The sequence below is a fragment of the Platichthys flesus genome, chromosome 22, assembly GCF_949316205.1.
Source record: "Platichthys flesus chromosome 22, fPlaFle2.1, whole genome shotgun sequence".
NCBI classification, from domain to species: domain Eukaryota; kingdom Metazoa; phylum Chordata; class Actinopteri; order Pleuronectiformes; family Pleuronectidae; genus Platichthys; species Platichthys flesus.
In genome coordinates this window covers 12555958-12579172 of record NC_084966.1, presented here as the reverse complement: position 1 = coordinate 12579172, position 23215 = coordinate 12555958, and the positions used below count along the sequence as shown (strand labels likewise).

The 23215-nt window shown below is 41.4% G+C and overlaps 1 protein-coding gene and 1 long non-coding RNA gene across 2 annotated transcripts in view; both read right to left on the bottom strand.

Moving 5' to 3' along the window:
* LOC133933466 (histone H4-like) overlaps nt 1-23215 on the bottom strand; it is a 744890-nt gene that overhangs the window by 702530 nt on the left and 19145 nt on the right. The gene's annotated exons all lie outside the window — the stretch shown is intronic.
* Nucleotides 13835-16564, bottom strand: LOC133933568 (uncharacterized). Its single transcript, XR_009912065.1, has 4 exons — nt 16329-16564; nt 15646-15699; nt 15249-15384; nt 13835-14429 (listed from the first exon to the last, which is right to left on the bottom strand). It is a non-coding gene; the product is annotated as an uncharacterized LOC133933568 (long non-coding RNA).

Below are 23215 nucleotides of genomic sequence, written 5' to 3'. Positions count from 1 at the left end.
GTTGTGATGACGATCGTCTAAATTTGAAGTTGATCTGATGAAAGCTGTACGACAAGTACATCAAAGAAAAAATATGGAATATGACCAAAATGGCCACTAAAGTCAAACTGGCGGGCTTCCTGTTGCGTTATTCATAATGCACTGATGGACTTTTTTGTGCATCTAGTCATGATACACAATAATCGTTGTTTTTTTTGAGGATCGGTGAATGCTAAATGAGGGGCTTTTCCGTAGGTGGCGCTCTTGAGCCATTTTGCCACGCCCTTTTCAAAATACTCCAGAATACGTAATTTTACGCCGCCTTCGAATTTACTGCAAACTCCTACAACTTTTTGAGCACATTAAAGCCCTCAAAAAGCCAATTCATTTAAGCTAAGAAAAATAATAATAATAATAATAATAATCATTTCAATTTCAATAGGGCCTCCCACCGATTTCGGTGCTCGGGCCCTAATAATAAAAATCCTTACAGATTCAATAGGGCCTCTCACCATTCGGTGCTCGGGCCCTAATAACTAGGGCTACGTTGTAGCACTTGCGGGCCCGAGCACCCGCACGTTGAAGCCTGTTGCGGTCGGTGGAGAGAGCGATCGATGACCAAGCGCACATCATCGATCGAGCATGCACTTCTCCACGTTGCATGCGTTTTGCGCTCTGCGGCAGTAGGTTTGCCAGTAGGTGGCGCCATCACTATTATTACGCACAGACATATAGATCTGTTCAAGTAGGCGCTCTGATGTAGCGTGAGAAATTTTGTGTCAATTGGACAATGTTAACACAACTTAATTTTCACACTGATCAATAGGTGGCGCTATGATCCTGAACTAATATTCATATATGGAGCTGTTCTATTCAGGATTGTGATCATAGGTCAGTAGTTTGGAGCCGGTTGGATAATGCAGAGTGGATTAACAAAGTACTTCCTGTTTCCTGGCGAATCAGTAGGTGGCGCTATGACACTGAGGAAATATTGACACATAGAGCTGTTCAGGCTTGGACTCTGACCATGTGACAGAAGTTTTGTAGTGATAGGACAATGCACAGTGGAGTTATGATAACATCGTGTCCTTTGGCGAAGGAAAATCCTTCGCCGCACATCAATGTTTACACGGTTTGAGGAAACGTCACAATTCTGACCATGATCTAATGACTTGACTGAGCTGATTTGAGCTATATATTGTAAATCAGCCAGGAGCAGTTCATCAAAGTATAAAACATGTCACTTCATGTTGCCACCAGGGGGCGCTGTGATTTCAAGTCATAATTTCTGTGTAGATGTCATCAGGATGGCACCCTTGTCTTACATGTCTAGTTTGGACTCGATTGGACAATGTATGTCCGAGATACAGAACCTTGTGTTTTGATGGCGTTTAATCAAACTCAAGACGCCACGCCACGGTCACACGGTGTGACGAAAGGTCAATCTCTTAATCACTTTTTATCTCCATCTTGTTGTGATGGCACTGATCTTAATTTGAAGTTAATCTGATGAAAGCCCTGGGACAAGTGCATCAAGTAAAAATGTGGAATATGGAAAAAAAATGGCCACTTAATCCAAAATGGCGGCCTCCCTGTTTGGTCAAGCATACCTATCCAAGATATTTTTTTGTTTGTTATGAAACGACACATGTCCCGATAGATTTGTATAAATGTCGGCCATCGTAGTGCCGGGGTTGCCCTATAGGGGGCGCTGGTCAGTTTTTTTGCCACGCCCATTTCTTAAAACCATATGAATATCTTCAGGGGGGGGCTGTTGTTACACACATGTAGTTTGAGAGAGATAGAATCATGAACACTGAAGTTACAGCAATTTCGTGTTTCACGGCGAGTTGATGAACTTTAATGCCACGCCATTCATATGGCGTTTGACGAAAAGTCACGGTAATCTTATGTCTTCATTGTCAATGTCTTGGGACCCATTTGATACAGTTTGACATGGTTGAGGTCAGTGGATGAGGAGAAATTCATCCAAGTGTAAGACAAGCAAAAAACAAGACATTTCCTGTTGCCACCAGGGGGCGCTGCGGTTTTAAGTCATCATTTATGCATAGATGTCATCAGGCGGGGACTATTGTCTTACATGTCTAGTTTGGACTTGATTGGAACATGTATGTCCGAGATACAGATGCCCGTGTTTTGATGGCGTGTAACCAATTTTTAACGCCATGCCACGGTCACACGGTGTGATAAAAAAAAAATCCCTCAATCATTTTTTATCTCCATCTTGTTGTGATGACACTCATCTGAATTTGAAGTTGATCTGATGAAAGCCCTGGGACAAGTACGTAAAAGTAAAAATGTGGGATATTGCCAAAATGGCCACTAAAAGCAAAATGGCGGACTTCCTGTTGCGTTTTTCATAATGCTCCATGAGACTTTTTTTCATGACTGGTCACGATACACCTATATCCAGATTTTGATGAAAATCCGTTATGTGGAAACCTAGGGGCTGGTTCCAGGGGGCGCTGTAGAGCCATTTTGCCACGCCCAATTCCAATTACTCCAGAATACTAAAATATCCGCAGACCTTGAATTTCCTGCAAAGTTTCATAACTTTTTGAGCATGTCTAGACCCTGAAAAAGCCCCCCAAAGGGAAATAATAATAATAACTAGGGCTACGTTGTAGCACTTGCGGGCCCGAGCACCCGCACGTTGAAGCCTGTTGCGGTCGGTGGAGAGAGCGATCGATGACCAAGCGCACATCATCGATCGAGCATGCACTTCTCCACGTTGCATGCGTTTTGCGCTCTGCGGCAGTAGGTTTGAAAGTAGGTGGCGCCATCACTATTATTACGCACAGACATATAGATCTGTTCAAGTAGGCGCTCTGATGTAGCGTGAGAAATTTTGTGTCAATTGGACAATGTTTCCGCAACTTAATTTTCACACTGATCAGTAGGTGGCGCTATGACCCTGAACTAATATTTATATGTGGAGCTGTTCAGATCAGTATTGTGATCATAGGTCAGTAGTTTGGAGCCGGTTGGATAATGCAGAGTGGATTTACAAAGTACTTCCTGTTTCCTTGCGAATCAGTAGGTGGCGCTATGACACTGAGGAAATATTGACACATAGAGCTGTTCAGGCTTGGACTCTGACCATGTGACAGAAGTTTTGTAGTGATAGGACAATGCACAGTGGAGTTATGATAACATCGTGTCCTTTGGCGAAGGAAAATCCTTCGCCGCACATCAATGTTTACACGGTTTGAGGAAACGTCACAATTCTGACCATGATCTAATGACTTGACTGATCTGATTTGAGCTGTATATTGTAAATCACACAGGAGCAGTTCATCAAAGTATAAAACATGTCACTTCCTGTAGCCACCATGGGGCGCTGTAATTTCAAGTCATAATTTCTGTGTAGATGTCATCAGGATGGCACCCTTGTCTTACATGTCTAGTTTGGACTCGATTGGACAATGTATGTCCGAGATACAGAACCTCGTGTTTTGATGGCGTTTAATCAAACTCAAGACGCCACGCCACGGTCACACGGTGTGACGAAAGGTCAATCTCTTAATCACTTTTTATCTCCATCTTGTTGTGATGGCACTGATCTTAATTTGAAGTTAATCTGATGAAAGCCCTGGGACAAGTGCATCAAGTAAAAATGTGGAATATGGAAAAAAAATGGCCACTTAATCCAAAATGGCGGCCTCCCTGTTTGGTCAAGCATACCTATCCAAGATATTTTTTTGTTTGTTATGAAACGACACATGTCCCGATAGATTTGTATAAATGTCGGCCATCGTAGTGCCGGGGTTGCCCTATAGGGGGCGCTGGTCAGTTTTTTTGCCACGCCCATTTCTTAAAACCATATGAATATCTTCAGGGGGGGGCTGTTGTTACACACATGTAGTTTGAGAGAGATAGAATCATGAACACTGAAGTTACAGCAATTTCGTGTTTCACGGCGAGTTGATGAACTTTAATGCCACGCCATTCATATGGCGTTTGACGAAAAGTCACGGTAATCTTATGTCTTCATTGTCAATGTCTTGGGACCCATTTGATACAGTTTGACATGGTTGAGGTCAGTGGATGAGGAGAAATTCATCCAAGTGTAAGACAAGCAAAAAACAAGACATTTCCTGTTGCCACCAGGGGGCGCTGCGGTTTTAAGTCATCATTTATGCATAGATGTCATCAGGCGGGGACTATTGTCTTACATGTCTAGTTTGGACTTGATTGGAACATGTATGTCCGAGATACAGATGCCCGTGTTTTGATGGCGTGTAACCAATTTTTAACGCCATGCCACGGTCACACGGTGTGATAAAAAAAAAATCCCTCAATCATTTTTTATCTCCATCTTGTTGTGATGACACTCATCTGAATTTGAAGTTGATCTGATGAAAGCCCTGGGACAAGTACGTAAAAGTAAAAATGTGGGATATTGCCAAAATGGCCACTAAAAGCAAAATGGCGGACTTCCTGTTGCGTTTTTCATAATGCTCCATGAGACTTTTTTTCATGACTGGTCACGATACACCTATATCCAGATTTTGATGAAAATCCGTTATGTGGAAACCTAGGGGCTGGTTCCAGGGGGCGCTGTAGAGCCATTTTGCCACGCCCAATTCCAATTACTCCAGAATACTAAAATATCCGCAGACCTTGAATTTCCTGCAAAGTTTCATAACTTTTTGAGCATGTCTAGACCCTGAAAAAGCCCCCCAAAGGGAAATAATAATAATAATAATAATAATAATAATAATAATAATAAAAATCCTTACAGATTCAATAGGGCCTCTCACCATTCGGTGCTCGGGCCCTAATAATAAAAATCCTTACAGATTCAATAGGGCCTCTCACCATTCGGTGCTCGGGCCCTAATAATAATAATAATAATAATAATAAAAATCCTTACAGATTCAATAGGGCCTCTCACCATTCGGTGCTCGGGCCCTAATAATAATAAAAATCCTTACAGATTCAATAGGGCCTCTCACCATTCGGTGCTCGGGCCCTAACTAGGGCTACGTTGTAGCACTTGCGGGCCCGAGCACCCGCACGTTGAAGCCTGTTGCGGTCGGTGGAGAGAGCGATCGATGACCAAGCGCACATCATCGATCGAGCATGCACTTCTCCACGTTGCATGCGTTTTGCGCTCTGCGGCAGTAGGTTTGCCAGTAGGTGGCGCCATCACTATTATTACGCACAGACATATATATCTGTTCATGTAGGCGCTCTGATGTAGCGTGAGCAATTTTGTGTCAATTGGACAATGTTTCCGCAACTTAATTTTCACACTGATCAATAGGTGGCGCTATGATCCTGAACTAATATTCATATATGGAGCTGTTCTATTCAGGATTGTGATCATAGGTCAGTAGTTTGGAGCCGGTTGGATAATGCAGAGTGGATTAACAAAGTACTTCCTGTTTCCTGGCGAATCAGTAGGTGGCGCTATGACACTGAGGAAATATTGACACATAGAGCTGTTCAGGCTTGGACTCTGACCATGTGACAGAAGTTTTGTAGTGATAGGACAATGCACAGTGGAGTTATGATAACATCGTGTCCTTTGGCGAAGGAAAATCCTTCGCCGCACATCAATGTTTACACGGTTTGAGGAAACGTCACAATTCTGACCATGATCTAATGACTTGACTGATCTGATTTGAGCTGTATATTGTAAATCAGCCAGGAGCAGTTCATCAAAGTATAAAACATGTCACTTCCTGTAGCCACCAGGGGGCGCTGTAATTTCAAGTCATAATTTCTGTGTAGATGTCATCAGGATGGCACCCTTGTCTTACATGTCTAGTTTGGACTCGATTGGACAATGTATGTCCGAGATACAGAACCTCGTGTTTTGATGGCGTTTAATCAAACTCAAGACGCCACGCCACGGTCACACGGTGTGACGAAAGGTCAATCTCTTAATCACTTTTTATCTCCATCTTGTTGTGATGGCACTGATCTTAATTTGAAGTTAATCTGATGAAAGCCCTGGGACAAGTGCATCAAGTAAAAATGTGGAATATGGAAAAAAAATGGCCACTTAATCCAAAATGGCGGCCTCCCTGTTTGGTCAAGCATACCTATCCAAGATATTTTTTTGTTTGTTATGAAACGACACATGTCCCGATAGATTTGTATAAATGTCGGCCATCGTAGTGCCGGGGTTGCCCTATAGGGGGCGCTGGTCAGTTTTTTTGCCACGCCCATTTCTTAAAACCATATGAATATCTTCAGGGGGGGGCTGTTGTTACACACATGTAGTTTGAGAGAGATAGAATCATGAACACTGAAGTTACAGCAATTTCGTGTTTCACGGCGAGTTGATGAACTTTAATGCCACGCCATTCATATGGCGTTTGACGAAAAGTCACGGTAATCTTATGTCTTCATTGTCAATGTCTTGGGACCCATTTGATACAGTTTGACATGGTTGAGGTCAGTGGATGAGGAGAAATTCATCCAAGTGTAAGACAAGCAAAAAACAAGACATTTCCTGTTGCCACCAGGGGGCGCTGCGGTTTTAAGTCATCATTTATGCATAGATGTCATCATGCGGGGACTATTGTCTTACATGTCTAGTTTGGACTTGATTGGAACATGTATGTCCGAGATACAGATGCCCGTGTTTTGATGGCGTGTAACCAATTTTTAACGCCATGCCACGGTCACACGGTGTGATAAAAAAAAAATCCCTCAATCATTTTTTATCTCCATCTTGTTGTGATGACACTCATCTGAATTTGAAGTTGATCTGATGAAAGCCCTGGGACAAGTACGTAAATGTAAAAATGTGGGATATTGCCAAAATGGCCACTAAAAGCAAAATGGCGGACTTCCTGTTGCGTTTTTCATAATGCTCCATGAGACTTTTTTTCATGACTGGTCACGATACACCTATATCCAGATTTTGATGAAAATCCGTTATGTGGAAACCTAGGGGCTGGTTCCAGGGGGCGCTGTAGAGCCATTTTGCCACGCCCAATTCCAATTACTCCAGAATACTAAAATATCCGCAGACCTTGAATTTCCTGCAAAGTTTCATAACTTTTTGAGCATGTCTAGACCCTGAAAAAGCCCCCCAAAGGGAAATAATAATAATAATAATAATAATAATAATAATAATAATAATAATAATAAAAATCCTTACAGATTCAATAGGGCCTCTCACCATTCGGTGCTCGGGCCCTAATAACTAGGGCTACGTTGTAGCACTTGCGGGCCCGAGCACCCGCACGTTGAAGCCTGTTGCGGTCGGTGGAGAGAGCGATCGATGACCAAGCGCACATCATCGATCGAGCATGCACTTCTCCACGTTGCATGCGTTTTGCGCTCTGCGGCAGTAGGTTTGCCAGTAGGTGGCGCCATCACTATTATTACGCACAGACATATATATCTGTTCATGTAGGCGCTCTGATGTAGCGTGAGAAATTTTGTGTCAATTGGACAATGTTTCCGCAACTTAATTTTCACACTGATCAATAGGTGGCGCTATGATCCTGAACTAATATTCATATATGGAGCTGTTCAGATCAGGATTGTGATCATAGGTCAGTAGTTTGGAGCCGGTTGGATAATGCAGAGTGGATTAATAAAGTACTTCCTGTTTCCTGGCGAATCAGTAGGTGGCGCTATGACACTGAGGAAATATTGACACATAGAGCTGTTCAGGCTTGGACTCTGACCATGTGACAGAAGTTTTGTAGTGATAGGACAATGCACAGTGGAGTTATGATAACATTGTGTCCTTTGGCGAAGGAAAATCCTTCGCCGCACATCAATGTTTACACGGTTTGAGGAAACGTCACAATTCTGACCATGATCTAATGACTTGACTGATCTGATTTGAGCTGTATATTGTAAATCAGCCAGGAGCAGTTCATCAAAGTATAAAACATGTCACTTCCTGTAGCCACCAGGGGGCGCTGTAATTTCAAGTCATAATTTCTGTGTAGATGTCATCAGGATGGCACCCTTGTCTTACATGTCTAGTTTGGACTCGATTGGACAATGTATGTCCGAGATACAGAACCTCGTGTTTTGATGGCGTTTAATCAAACTCAAGACGCCACGCCACGGTCACACGGTGTGAGGAAAGGTCAATCTCTTAATCACTTTTTATCTCCATCTTGTTGTGATGGCACTGATCTTAATTTGAAGTTAATCTGATGAAAGCCCTGGGACAAGTGCATCAAGTAAAAATGTTGAATATGGAAAAAAAATGGCCACTTAATCCAAAATGGCGGCCTCCCTGTTTGGTCAAGCATACCTATCCAAGATATTTTTTTGTTTGTTATGAAACGACACATGTCCCGATAGATTTGTATAAATGTCGGCCATCGTAGTGCCGGGGTTGCCCTATAGGGGGCGCTGGTCAGTTTTTTTGCCACGCCCATTTCTTAAAACCATATGAATATCTTCGGGGGGGGCTGTTGTTACACACATGTAGTTTGAGAGAGATAGAATCATGAACACTGAAGTTACAGCAATTTCGTGTTTCACGGCGAGTTGATGAACTTTAATGCCACGCCATTCATATGGCGTTTGACGAAAAGTCACGGTAATCTTATGTCTTCATTGTCAATGTCTTGGGACCCATTTGATACAGTTTGACATGGTTGAGGTCAGTGGATGAGGAGAAATTCATCCAAGTGTAAGACAAGCAAAAAACAAGACATTTCCTGTTGCCACCAGGGGGCGCTGCGGTTTTAAGTCATCATTTATGCATAGATGTCATCAGGCGGGGACTATTGTCTTACATGTCTAGTTTGGACTTGATTGGAACATGTATGTCCGAGATACAGATGCCCGTGTTTTGATGGCGTGTAACCAATTTTTAACGCCATGCCACGGTCACACGGTGTGATAAAAAAAAAATCCCTCAATCATTTTTTATCTCCATCTTGTTGTGATGACACTCATCTGAATTTGAAGTTGATCTGATGAAAGCCCTGGGACAAGTACGTAAAAGTAAAAATGTGGGATATTGCCAAAATGGCCACTAAAAGCAAAATGGCGGACTTCCTGTTGCGTTTTTCATAATGCTCCATGAGACTTTTTTTCATGACTGGTCACGATACACCTATATCCAGATTTTGATGAAAATCCGTTATGTGGAAACCTAGGGGCTGGTTCCAGGGGGCGCTGTAGAGCCATTTTGCCACGCCCAATTCCAATTACTCCAGAATACTAAAATATCCGCAGACCTTGAATTTCCTGCAAAGTTTCATAACTTTTTGAGCATGTCTAGACCCTGAAAAAGCCCCCCAAAGGGAAATAATAATAATAATAACTAGCACCCGCACGTTGAAGCCTGTTGCGGTTGGTGGAGAGAGCGATCGATGACCAAGCGCACATCATCGATCGAGCATGCACTTCTCCACGTTGCATGCGTTTTGCGCTCTGCGGCAGTAGGTTTGCCAGTAGGTGGCGCCATCACTTTTATTACGCACAGACATATAGATCTGTTCATGTAGGCGCTCTGATGTAGCGTGAGCAATTTTGTGTCAATTGGACAATGTTAACACAACTTAATTTTCACACTGATCAGTAGGTGGCGCTATGACCCTGAACTAATAATCATATGTGGAGCTGTTCAGATCAGTATTGTGATCATAGGTCAGTAGTTTGGAGCCGGTTGGATAATGCAGAGTGGATTAACAAAGTACTTCCTGTTTCCTGGCGAATCAGTAGGTGGCGCTATGACACTGAGGAAATATTGACACATAGAGCTGTTCAGGCTTGGACTCTGACCATGTGACAGAAGTTTTGTAGTGATAGGACAATGCACAGTGGAGTTATGATAACATCGTGTCCTTTGGCGAAGGAAAATCCTTCGCCGCACATCAATGTTTACACAGTTTGAGGAAACGTCACAATTCTGACCATGATCTAATGACTTGACTGATCTGATTTGAGCTGTATATTGTAAATCAGCCAGGAGCAGTTCATCAAAGTATAAAACATGTCACTTCCTGTAGCCACCAGGGGGCGCTGTAATTTCAAGTCATAATTTCTGTGTAGATGTCATCAGGATGGCACCCTTGTCTTACATGTCTAGTTTGGACTCGATAGGACAATGTATGTCCGAGATACAGAACCTCGTGTTTTGATGGCGTTTAATCAAACTCAAGACGCCACGCCACGGTCAAACGGTGTGACGAAAGGTCAATCTCTTAATCACTTTTTATCTCCATCTTGTTGTGATGGCACTGATCTTAATTTGAAGTTAATCTGATGAAAGCCCTGGGACAAGTGCATCAAGTAAAAATGTGGAATATGGAAAAAAAATGGCCACTTAATCCAAAATGGCGGCCTCCCTGTTTGGTCAAGCATACCTATCCAAGATATTTTTTTGTTTGTTATGAAACGACACATGTCCCGATAGATTTGTATAAATGTCGGCCATCGTAGTGCCGGGGTTGCCCTATAGGGGGCGCTGGTCAGTTTTTTTGCCACGCCCATTTCTTAAAACCATATGAATATCTTCAGGGGGGGGCTGTTGTTACACACATGTAGTTTGAGAGAGATAGAATCATGAACACTGAAGTTACAGCAATTTCGTGTTTCACGGCGAGTTGATGAACTTTAATGCCACGCCATTCATATGGCGTTTGACGAAAAGTCACGGTAATCTTATGTCTTCATTGTCAATGTCTTGGGACCCATTTGATACAGTTTGACATGGTTGAGGTCAGTGGATGAGGAGAAATTCATCCAAGTGTAAGACAAGCAAAAAACAAGACATTTCCTGTTGCCACCAGGGGGCGCTGCGGTTTTAAGTCATCATTTATGCATAGATGTCATCAGGCGGGGACTATTGTCTTACATGTCTAGTTTGGACTTGATTGGAACATGTATGTCCGAGATACAGATGCCCGTGTTTTGATGGCGTGTAACCAATTTTTAACGCCATGCCACGGTCACACGGTGTGATAAAAAAAAAATCCCTCAATCATTTTTTATCTCCATCTTGTTGTGATGACACTCATCTGAATTTGAAGTTGATCTGATGAAAGCCCTGGGACAAGTACGTAAAAGTAAAAATGTGGGATATTGCCAAAATGGCCACTAAAAGCAAAATGGCGGACTTCCTGTTGCGTTTTTCATAATGCTCCATGAGACTTTTTTTCATGACTGGTCACGATACACCTATATCCAGATTTTGATGAAAATCCGTTATGTGGAAACCTAGGGGCTGGTTCCAGGGGGCGCTGTAGAGCCATTTTGCCACGCCCAATTCCAATTACTCCAGAATACTAAAATATCCGCAGACCTTGAATTTCCTGCAAAGTTTCATAACTTTTTGAGCATGTCTAGACCCTGAAAAAGCCCCCCAAAGGGAAATAATAATAATAATAATAATAATAATAATAAAAATCCTTACAGATTCAATAGGGCCTCTCACCATTCGGTGCTCGGGCCCTAATAATAATAATAACTAGGGCTACGTTGTAGCACTTGCGGGCCCGAGCACCCGCACGTTGAAGCCTGTTGCGGTCGGTGGAGAGAGCGATCGATGACCAAGCGCACATCATCGATCGAGCATGCACTTCTCCACGTTGCATGCGTTTTGCGCTCTGCGGCAGTAGGTTTGCCAGTAGGTGGCGCCATCACTATTATTACGCACAGACATATAGATCTGTTCATGTAGGCGCTCTGATGTAGCGTGAGCAATTTTGTGTCAATTGGACAATGTTAACACAACTTAATTTTCACACTGATCAGTAGGTGGCGCTATGACCCTGAACTAATATTTATATGTGGAGCTGTTCAGATCAGTATTGTGATCATAGGTCAGTAGTTTGGAGCCGGTTGGATAATGCAGAGTGGATTAACAAAGTACTTCCTGTTTCCTGGCGAATCAGTAGGTGGCGCTATGACACTGAGGAAATATTGACACATAGAGCTGTTCAGGCTTGGACTCTGACCATGTGACAGAAGTTTTGTAGTGATAGGACAATGCACAGTGGAGTTATGATAACATCGTGTCCTTTGGCGAAGGAAAATCCTTCGCCGCACATCAATGTTTACACGGTTTGAGGAAACGTCACAATTCTGACCATGATCTAATGACTTGACTGATCTGATTTGAGCTGTATATTGTAAATCAGCCAGGAGCAGTTCATCAAAGTATAAAACATGTCACTTCCTGTAGCCACCAGGGGGCGCTGTAATTTCAAGTCATAATTTCTGTGTAGATGTCATCAGGATGGCACCCTTGTCTTACATGTCTAGTTTGGACTCGATTGGACAATGTATGTCCGAGATACAGAACCTCGTGTTTTGATGGCGTTTAATCAAACTCAAGACGCCACGCCACGGTCACACGGTGTGACGAAAGGTCAATCTCTTAATCACTTTTTATCTCCATCTTGTTGTGATGGCACTGATCTTAATTTGAAGTTAATCTGATGAAAGCCCTGGGACAAGTGCATCAAGTAAAAATGTGGAATATGGAAAAAAAATGGCCACTTAATCCAAAATGGCGGCCTCCCTGTTTGGTCAAGCATACCTATCCAAGATATTTTTTTGTTTGTTATGAAACGACACATGTCCCGATAGATTTGTATAAATGTCGGCCATCGTAGTGCCGGGGTTGCCCTATAGGGGGCGCTGGTCAGTTTTTTTGCCACGCCCATTTCTTAAAACCATATGAATATCTTCAGGGGGGGGCTGTTGTTACACACATGTAGTTTGAGAGAGATAGAATCATGAACACTGAAGTTACAGCAATTTCGTGTTTCACGGCGAGTTGATGAACTTTAATGCCACGCCATTCATATGGCGTTTGACGAAAAGTCACGGTAATCTTATGTCTTCATTGTCAATGTCTTGGGACCCATTTGATACAGTTTGACATGGTTGAGGTCAGTGGATGAGGAGAAATTCATCCAAGTGTAAGACAAGCAAAAAACAAGACATTTCCTGTTGCCACCAGGGGGCGCTGCGGTTTTAAGTCATCATTTATGCATAGATGTCATCAGGCGGGGACTATTGTCTTACATGTCTAGTTTGGACTTGATTGGAACATGTATGTCCGAGATACAGATGCCCGTGTTTTGATGGCGTGTAACCAATTTTTAACGCCATGCCACGGTCACACGGTGTGATAAAAAAAAAATCCCTCAATCATTTTTTATCTCCATCTTGTTGTGATGACACTCATCTGAATTTGAAGTTGATCTGATGAAAGCCCTGGGACAAGTACATAAAAGTAAAAATGTGGGATATTGCCAAAATGGCCACTAAAAGCAAAATGGCGGACTTCCTGTTGCGTTTTTCATAATGCTCCATGAGACTTTTTTTCATGACTGGTCACGATACACCTATATCCAGATTTTGATGAAAATCCGTTATGTGGAAACCTAGGGGCTGGTTCCAGGGGGCGCTGTAGAGCCATTTTGCCACGCCCAATTCCAATTACCCCAGAATACTAAAATATCCGCAGACCTTGAATTTCCTGCAAAGTTTCATAACTTTTTGAGCATGTCTAGACCCTGAAAAAGCCCCCCGAAGGGAAATAATAATAACTAGGGCTACGTTGTAGCACTAACGGGCCCGAGCACAGGCAATTTCAAGTCTGTTGCGGTCGGGGAAGAGAGAACGTTCGATGACCAAGCGCTCGTCTCCACATTGCCTGCGTTTGCCCTGTGCGGCAAGGAAGATCGCTCCACTTCTTCTGGCCAGCCGCTGGTGCTGAACTAGAGGTAAGTAACCTTGAAACTATCCAACATAACCTATTGCTTTATCTATCATCATATGCTTACATGCCTCAAGTTTTTTGTAATATGTAATTGTTATAAAAGTTACCGTTTATTTATCACGTCTAATGAACAGATTGAAGCAAGATAACTCGACAGTCTTGTTTTGGTTGTGACATTATTTTTTTTAATGATTTACTATCAATACGCTACACGTGTACGTTTCATGTGATAGTAACTGTTTCACCAATATTCTGATACAGGATGGTATATCCGCCATTACTATTTTCACATCGTTTATTTAGTCTGTCATGGAGTTGTAGAGTGAATTAGACAGTAGTGATAACATTATAATGTCCACACATCAGTGTTGTAAACACTTCTCCAATTAATTATATAATTATGTTTTCACACTGAGGGAAGTGGAGAGACTTGATGTGGACTGTTATCAACAGCTCTGTGGGAGATCATCACCTTGAATATTACAGATGAGGTAGAAAGACATTTTATCTATGTGTACAATGTTGTATTTCTTTGTCACGTTTTATCAAAAGCGATTTAAAGTATGTGCATTTAACCATTAGGATACAAACCCAGACCCTAGTACATCGGTTCTAGCTGAAATAAGTAGTGCTTCATAAACAACACAAAACATTCATAACAGTACGCTTCTGCTCCTCATTAATGCAGCTCCTGATGTCCCCAGCAGCAACATGGTGGAGATCTGCAGCTTCATGCTGGTCAACTGGAAGACAACTGATTAAGATAAAAAGATTAAGATTAAAATCCATGTATTCATCCAAAACACATGCACAGACATGCAAAGGCACACTCATGCAGGTAGGGACATTTAATCGCTGCTTTTTACCCATCTGGTGCAGGACACACAGAGCAGTGAGCGACCATGTACGGCGCTCGGGGGAGCAGATGTTGGGGGAGTGAGGTGCCTTGCTCATGGGCACTAGAGAGGGTAGGGAGACTCTTGGATTTTTGGACAGATCAATCCAGGTTCGACTTTTGTTGTCTCTCCATGGAGTCGAACCAAAGACGAACCAGAGACCTTCTCTGCCCATAGTCCAAGTTTCTGCCACTCGACCACCGCCTCTCCTCATGCATCATCAAACTAGTAATCTACACATCACTCCATGCGTTGCTCCCTTAACTACAGATGGCCTGCGAATGTCATGGAGTTTTACAGTGAATTAGACAGTTTAGGTATGATTTTAATCTCCACACATCAGTGTTGTAAACAGTTCTCAAATTAATTATAGAATTATGTTTTCACACTGAGAGAAGTGGAAAGACTTGATTTGGACTGTTATCAATAGGTCTGTGGGAGATTATCACCTTGAATAGTACTGATGAGGTAGAAAGACATTTTATGTATTTGTACAATGTTGTATTTCTTTCAGCACTTTTATCAGAAGGGACTTAAAATATGTACATTTCACCATGAGGATATAAACCAAGACCACAGTACAACAGTTCTATCTGAAATCTGTTGTGCTTTATACACAACACAAAACATTCTTTAACAGTGCGTTTTTTCTCTTCATAGATGAAGAACTGCAGCACCTGATGTCCTCAGCAGCAACATGGTGGAGATCTGATTTGATACACTTTAGATAAGAACCCAGTGTTTTATATTTCTGCTTTGCCATAAGAGACAGAACATGGTCATCACAGCTGTGTCCTTCAGGCTCGTCTGTCCCTAATAAAATGATAGGAAACATGAAAGTGATCGTCATTATTGTAGAGGAAGAGTTACATATGAACAAAGTGTGTAATCTTATTTTCTGTGGATATTCAACTGTGTATTTGAATATGCTTTTGGATTAAAACGTGCACTACCATGACAATGAATGTTTTTAATGGAGCTATTTCACATTAAAAGTATTGCATTATAATTTAATACATTATGTATTATGTGCAATACTTTGATTGTTTTTAAGTAATGAAATCAGGTCTGTACCTGGAGTCAGTGTTCAGTCTGGTTGGATTCAAGTTGTGTGTCAAGTTGGACCTTCTAGAGGAACATGAAACCAATACACAGATATGTAAAGTCATACATGGGCCAGGTTAAGTAATTAACAGACTTTTAAATGGTAAAAATAAAATATTAGTTCAAAGTTAATCAGAGCATAATCATTTCAGATTAGGAAATAGGTAGTGCATATAAACCCACAACTCTGTATGACACTGTCTGTTCTAGTAAAGTTACAAGGCTATGACTTTCTCATATTTAACAAAATAATTCAGTGAAGTCTGTCTGAGATTAACGATTTAAATACTGAAGGTGGGAGACACGGTTATTTTTCACTGTTACACGTGACAGGACATCAACACCGTGACTCTGAATAAAGAGCCTTAAAAGACGTAGTGCTCCTTTGAACAGCTGCTCTTACAATGTGTAGCAAGTGCTAAATCTCCATTAGTATAATAGTAACAAAAATCACCCTTTACATAATTGAACATATATTTTCCATGTGAACCCCTTTAACACAGTTCAATTCAGGAGCAAAATATAATTTATACAGTATTTATTAGAGCTAGTATTAGTAAACAGATCAAACAAATGCAGTACAACACATCACACATCCACAGTGTCTCTTTTGCTTATCATCACAGTCAGTCAGAAGTGTCCGTTTAACTTACGTAGCAGTTGAGAGATGCTTCGTTGGAGGTAGCAGGAGCTAGCTCATAGCCAGTGCTGCTGTTGAGAGCGGCAGAGTTCACACAGGAAAAGACACGACGGACGGGGGAAAAAAGCTTTGAGTCCCACACTCTAACCTGCTGAGCGAACAACGTCCACAGTGACTCCGCCGCCGTCCTCTCATCCAGACTCGCCAACCGTTCTCCGGTTCTTCGTGATACACAGCTCCGCAGCTTGTGACGACGTAACTCATGAGGCGTTCACTTGCAGCTGTGTTAAATGCAGCTTCGTTTGTCATGGCGAGTTGAAGAAGTCTGCTGCAAAGCTATGAATAATCCGCATGATGAAAACTCACAGCAATGTTATGCCTACATTATCAATATATTGAGACCCATGTGACACAGTTTGACATGGTTTAGCAAAGTGAATGAGGAGAAATACATCCAAGTGTGAGACGTAACAAACCGAAAGCGGTCTCATGCTGCGTTCAGGGTAACTCTGTTAAAATGGGTTTCATAGGTCATGATGAGCTGATGAACTTTGATGCCACGCCATTAACAATCTGCATGATGAAAAGTCACAATAATGTTATGCCTACATTATCAATATCTTGAGACCAATTTGACACAGTTTGACATGGTTTAGTAAAGTGGCTGGAGGGAAATACATCAAAGAGTAAGATGACCAAAACAAGACATTTCCTGATGCCACCAGGGGGCGCTTTCCTTTTAAGTCATGATTTCTAGGTAGATGTCTTCCGGTCGCGACTCTTGTCTTATATGTGTAGTTTGGAGTCGATTGGACAAAATATGTCTAAGTTACAGAAGCTCGCTTATATTGGCGTTTAGTCGAACTTTGAGACCTCACCACGGTCACACGGTATGATGAAAAGTTTAAATTCTGATAACTTTAGATCTTCATCTTGTTTTGTAGAGTCTCATCTAATTTTTAAGTTGATCTGATGAAAGCTGTCTGAGTAGTACATAAAAACATAACACGTACCAAAATAAGACATTTCGCGTTACCACCAGGGGGCGCTGTGATTGTAAGTCACAATTTCTGCACCCATGTCTTCTGGTGGCGACTCTTGTCGAATGTGTCTAGTTTGGACTCAATTGGACAAAATATGTCTGAAATATGGAAGCTTGTGTTTTGATGGCGTTTCATCAAACTTTAACGCCACACCACGGTCAGACGGTTTTGCTAAAACGTAATCCTTCAATAACTTTAGATCTCCAATTTGTTGTGATGACGATCGTCTAAATTTGAAGTTGATCTGATGAAAGCTGTACGACAAGTACATCAAAGAAAAAATATGGAATATGACCAAAATGGCCACTAAAGTCAAACTGGCGGGCTTCCTGTTGCGTTATTCATAATGCACTGATGGACTTTTTTGTGCATCTAGTCATGATACACAATAATCTTTGTTTTTTTTGAGGATCGGTGAATGCTAAATGAGGGGCTTTTCCGTAGGTGGCGCTCTTGAGCCATTTTGCCACGCCCTTTTCAAAATACTCCAGAATACGTAATTTTACGCCGCCTTCGAATTTACTGCAAACTCCTACAACTTTTTGAGCACATTAAAGCCCTCAAAAAGCCAATTCATTTAAGCTAAGAAAAATAATAATAATAATAATAATAATAATCATTTCAATTTCAATAGGGCCTCCCACCGATTTCGGTGCTCGGGCCCTAACTAGGGCTACGTTGTAGCACTAACGGGCCCGAGCACAGGCAATTTCAAGTCTGTTGCGGTCGGGGAAGAGAGAACGTTCGATGACCAAGCGCTCGTCTCCACATTGCCTGCGTTTGCCCTGTGCGGCAAGGAAGATCGCTCCACTTCTTCTGGCCAGCCGCTGGTGCTGAACTAGAGGTAAGTAACCTTGAAACTATCCAACATAACCTATTGCTTTATCTATCATCATATGCTTACATGCCTCAAGTTTTTTGTAATATGTAATTGTTATAAAAGTTACCGTTTATTTATCACGTCTAATGAACAGATTGAAGCAAGATAACTCGACAGTCTTGTTTTGGTTTTGACATTATTTTTTTTAATGAGTTACTATCAATACGCTACACGTTTACGTTTCATGTGATAGTAACTGTTTCACCAATATTCTGATACAGGATGGTATATCCGCCATTACTATTTTCACATTGTTTATTTAGTCTGTCATGGAGTTGTAGAGTGAATTAGACAGTAGTGATAACATTATAATGTCCACACATCAGTGTTGTAAACACTTCTCCAATTAATTATATAATTATGTTTTCACACTGAGGGAAGTGGAGAGACTTGATGTGGACTGTTATCAACAGCTCTGTGGGAGATCATCACCTTGAATATTACAGATGAGGTAGAAAGACATTTTATCTATGTGTACAATGTTGTATTTCTTTGTCACGTTTTATCAAAAGCGATTTAAAGTATGTGCATTTAACCATTAGGATACAAACCCAGACCCTAGTACATCGGTTCTAGCTGAAATAAGTAGTGCTTCATAAACAACACAAAACATTCATAACAGTACGCTTCTGCTCCTCATTAATGCAGCTCCTGATGTCCCCAGCAGCAACATGGTGGAGATCTGCAGCTTCATGCTGGTCAACTGGAAGACAACTGATTAAGATTAAAAGATTAAGATTAAAATCCATTTATTCATCCCAAACACATGCACAGACATGCAAAGGCACACTCATGCAGGTAGGGAAATTTAATCGCTGCTTTTTACCCATCTGGTGCAGGACACACAGAGCAGTGAGCGACCATGTACGGCGCTCGGGGGAGCAGATGTTGGGGGAGTGAGGTGCCTTGCTCATGGGCACTAGAGAGGGTAGGGAGACTCTTGGATTTTTGGACAGATCAATCCAGGTTCGACTTTTGTTGTCTCTCCATGGAGTCGAACCAAAGACGAACCAGAGACCTTCTCTGCCCATAGTCCAAGTTTCTGCCACTCGACCACCGCCTCTCCTCATGCATCATCAAACTAGTAATCTACACATCATTCCATGCGTTGCTCCCTTAACTACAGATGGCCTGCGAATGTCATGGAGTTTTACAGTGAATTAGACAGTTTAGGTATGATTTTAATCTCCACACATCAGTGTTGTAAACAGTTCTCAAATTAATTATAGAATTATGTTTTCACACTGAGAGAAGTGGAAAGACTTGATTTGGACTGTTATCAATAGGTCTGTGGGAGATTATCACCTTGAATAGTACTGATGAGGTAGAAAGACATTTTATGTATTTGTACAATGTTGTATTTCTTTCAGCACTTTTATCAGAAGGGACTTAAAATATGTACATTTCACCATGAGGATATAAACCAAGACCACAGTACAACAGTTCTATCAGAAATCTGTTGTGCTTTATACACAACACAAAACATTCTTTAACAGTGCGTTTTTTCTCTTCATAGATGAAGAACTGCAGCACCTGATGTCCTCAGCAGCAACATGGTGGAGATCTGATTTGATACACTTTAGATAAGAACCCAGTGTTTTATATTTCTGCTTTGCCATAAGAGACAGAACATGGTCATCACAGCTGTGTCCTTCAGGCTCGTCTGTCCCTAATAAAATGATAGGAAACATGAAAGTGATCGTCATTATTGTAGAGGAAGAGTTACATATGAACAAAGTGTGTAATCTTATTTTCTGTGGATATTCAACTGTGTATTTGAATATGCTTTTGGATTAAAACGTGCACTACCATGACAATGAATGTACAGTATGGAGTTATTTCACATTCAAAGTATTGCATATATTATTTAATACACAATGTATTATGTGCAGTACTTTGCCATGGTTGTTTGTAATTAATGAAAAGAGGTCTGTACCTGAAGTCGGTGTTCAATGTGGTTGAATTCCAGTTGTCTCATGCTGGACATGCTAGAGAAAATTTCAACATAAATATACAAATGTGTAAAGTCATACATGTGCCAGGTTAAGTCCTTAACACACTTTAAATGGTAAAAAAGGAAGTGTATTACTTCAAAGTTAAACAGATCATAATCATTTCAGCTTAGGAAATAGTTAGTGTACATCAGCATCAAATTCTCTATTACACTGTCTGTTCTAATAAAGATACAAGGCTATAATTTATTTATATTTAACAGAACAATTCAGTGAAATCTGCCTGAGATTACAATGTAAACAGTGCAGGCAGCAGAACGTTTAGCTTTCTCTGTAAGACATCATAACAATACTCTGAATAAAGAGCTTTGGAAGTTGAATTCCCCTTTAAACATCTGCTCTTAAAATACAGATGTGACTTTAAATACGCACGTTTCAATTGATCACTGTAAGTCTGTTTCAGTAGAATAACTAACTGTGTAACATTGTCAAGTCAAATGCCTTGGCGAGTGAAACCATTTTATAGCAATAGATATCCTGATGGAGCTAATTCACCGGACACACACAGTCTCCTGTCTCAGATTTAACCTCATAAACTAACGCATGCCACTGCTGGGCGGACCTACTCATGTCGGTTCATATCGGTGTGTGTCGGTAATAGTGCCGTTCGCATTAAACAGGAGTTAATGCCCCAGATCGGAGTTCGTATTTAGCCTCCATGCTAACGGACGTTAGCTCGAATGCATGGTACTAAAACACCCTGCGAATCACTTCTACACATCTAAATAAAATACTGAGCTTGACTTACCACAGAAACGGGAGCGCAGACGTCTTTAACGTGTCCGTCAGCAGAACAAGCAAAACATCAAACTGTGTTATTCATCCGATACTGAGTGGGAGGTTTCGAAAGTCTCGAGTTGTGTTCAATGACACAGGAAAAAGTAAGGAGAAGGGAGGGCGCAGCTCACTGTGACGTCACGTAAATTTCAAACCACTATATCGCTTATTATAGCGATATAGAGGTAGTTACGAAAAAGTTCACCCCCTCAGAGTTTTAATGAAGGAAGAACATAGCGATTGAGACTAAAACCAAAGTTTGAATAATGCTGTAAACAGGTTTAATTCTACTCTAAAATTGGGCATTTTAACATGGGATTCAATGGGACTCTCTCCGACGAGCTGATGAACTTTCAAGCCATGCCATTAATAAACCGCATGATAAAAAGTCACAATAATCTTATGGCTACATTATCAATGTCTTGAGACCCATTAAACAAAGTTTGACATGGTTTTGCATATTGGATGAGCAGGAATACATCAGAGTGTCAGCTATACATTTCCTGCTGCCACCAGGGGGCGCTGTCATTTTAAGTCACGATTTCTGTATAGATGTCTTCATATCGCAACTATTGTCTTATGTGTCTAGTTTGGACTTGATTAGACAAAATATGTCCAAGATACAGAAGCTCGTGTTTTAGTGCGTTTCACCGAAGTCTCATCAAACTTTAGCGCCACGCCACAATCACACGGTTTGACGAAAAGTCGATCTTTCAATAACTTTAGATCTTCATTTTGTTGTGATGACAGTCGTCTAAATATTAAGTTGATTTGATAAAAGCTGTACGACTAGTATATAAAAACATAAAACGTGACAAAAACAAGACTTTTCCTGCTGTCACCAGGGGGCGCTGTCACTTTAAGTCACGATTTCTGTATAGATGTCTTCATATCTCTACTCTTGTCTTATGTGTGTAGTTTGGACTCGATAGGACAAAATAAGTCTGAGATATAGAAGCCCGTGTTTTGATGGCGTTTAATCAAACTTTAACGCCACACCACGGTCAGACGGTTTTGCTAAAACGTAATCCTTCAATAACTTTAGATCTCCAATTTGTTGTGATGACGATCGTCTAAATTTGAAGTTGATCTGATGAAAGCTGTACGACAAGTACATCAAAGAAAAAATATGGAATATGACCAAAATGGCCACTAAAGTCAAACTGGCGGGCTTCCTGTTGCGTTATTCATAATGCACTGATGGACTTTTTTGTGCATCTAGTCATGATACACAATAATCTTTGTTTTTTTTGAGGATCGGTGAATGCTAAATGAGGGGCTTTTCCGTAGGTGGCGCTCTTGAGCCATTTTGCCACGCCCTTTTCAAAATACTCCAGAATACGTAATTTTACGCCGCCTTCGAATTTACTGCAAACTCCTACAACTTTTTGAGCACATTAAAGCCCTCAAAAAGCCAATTCATTTAAGCTAAGAAAAATAATAATAATAATAATAATAATCATTTCAATTTCAATAGGGCCTCCCACCGATTTCGGTGCTCGGGCCCTAATAATAACTAGGGCTACGTTGTAGCACTTGCGGGCCCGAGCACCCGCACGTTGAAGCCTGTTGCGGTCGGTGGAGAGAACGATCGATGACCAAGCGCACATCATCGATCGAGCATGCACTTCTCCACGTTGCATGCGTTTTGCGCTCTGCGGCAGTAGGTTTGCCAGTAGGTGGCGCCATCACTATTATTACGCACAGACATATATATCTGTTCATGTAGGCGCTCTGATGTAGCGTGAGCAATTTTGTGTCAATTGGACAATGTTAACACAACTTAATTTTCACACTGATCAGTAGGTGGCGCTATGACCCTGAACTAATATTTATATATGGAGCTGTTCAGATCAGTATTGTGATCATAGGTCAGTAGTTTGGAGCCGGTTGGATAATGCAGAGTGGATTAACAAAGTACTTCCTGTTTCCTGGTGAATCAGTAGGTGGCGCTATGACACTGAGGAAATATTGACACATAGAGCTGTTCAGGCTTGTACTCTTATCATGTGACAGAAGTTTGGTAATGATAGGACAATGCACAGTGTAATTATGAAAACATCGTGTCCTTTGGCGAAGGATGATCCTTCGCCAAACATCAATGTTTACACGGTTTGAGGAAACGTCACAATTCTGACCATGATCTAATGACTTGACTGATCTGATTTGAGCTGTATATTGTAAATCA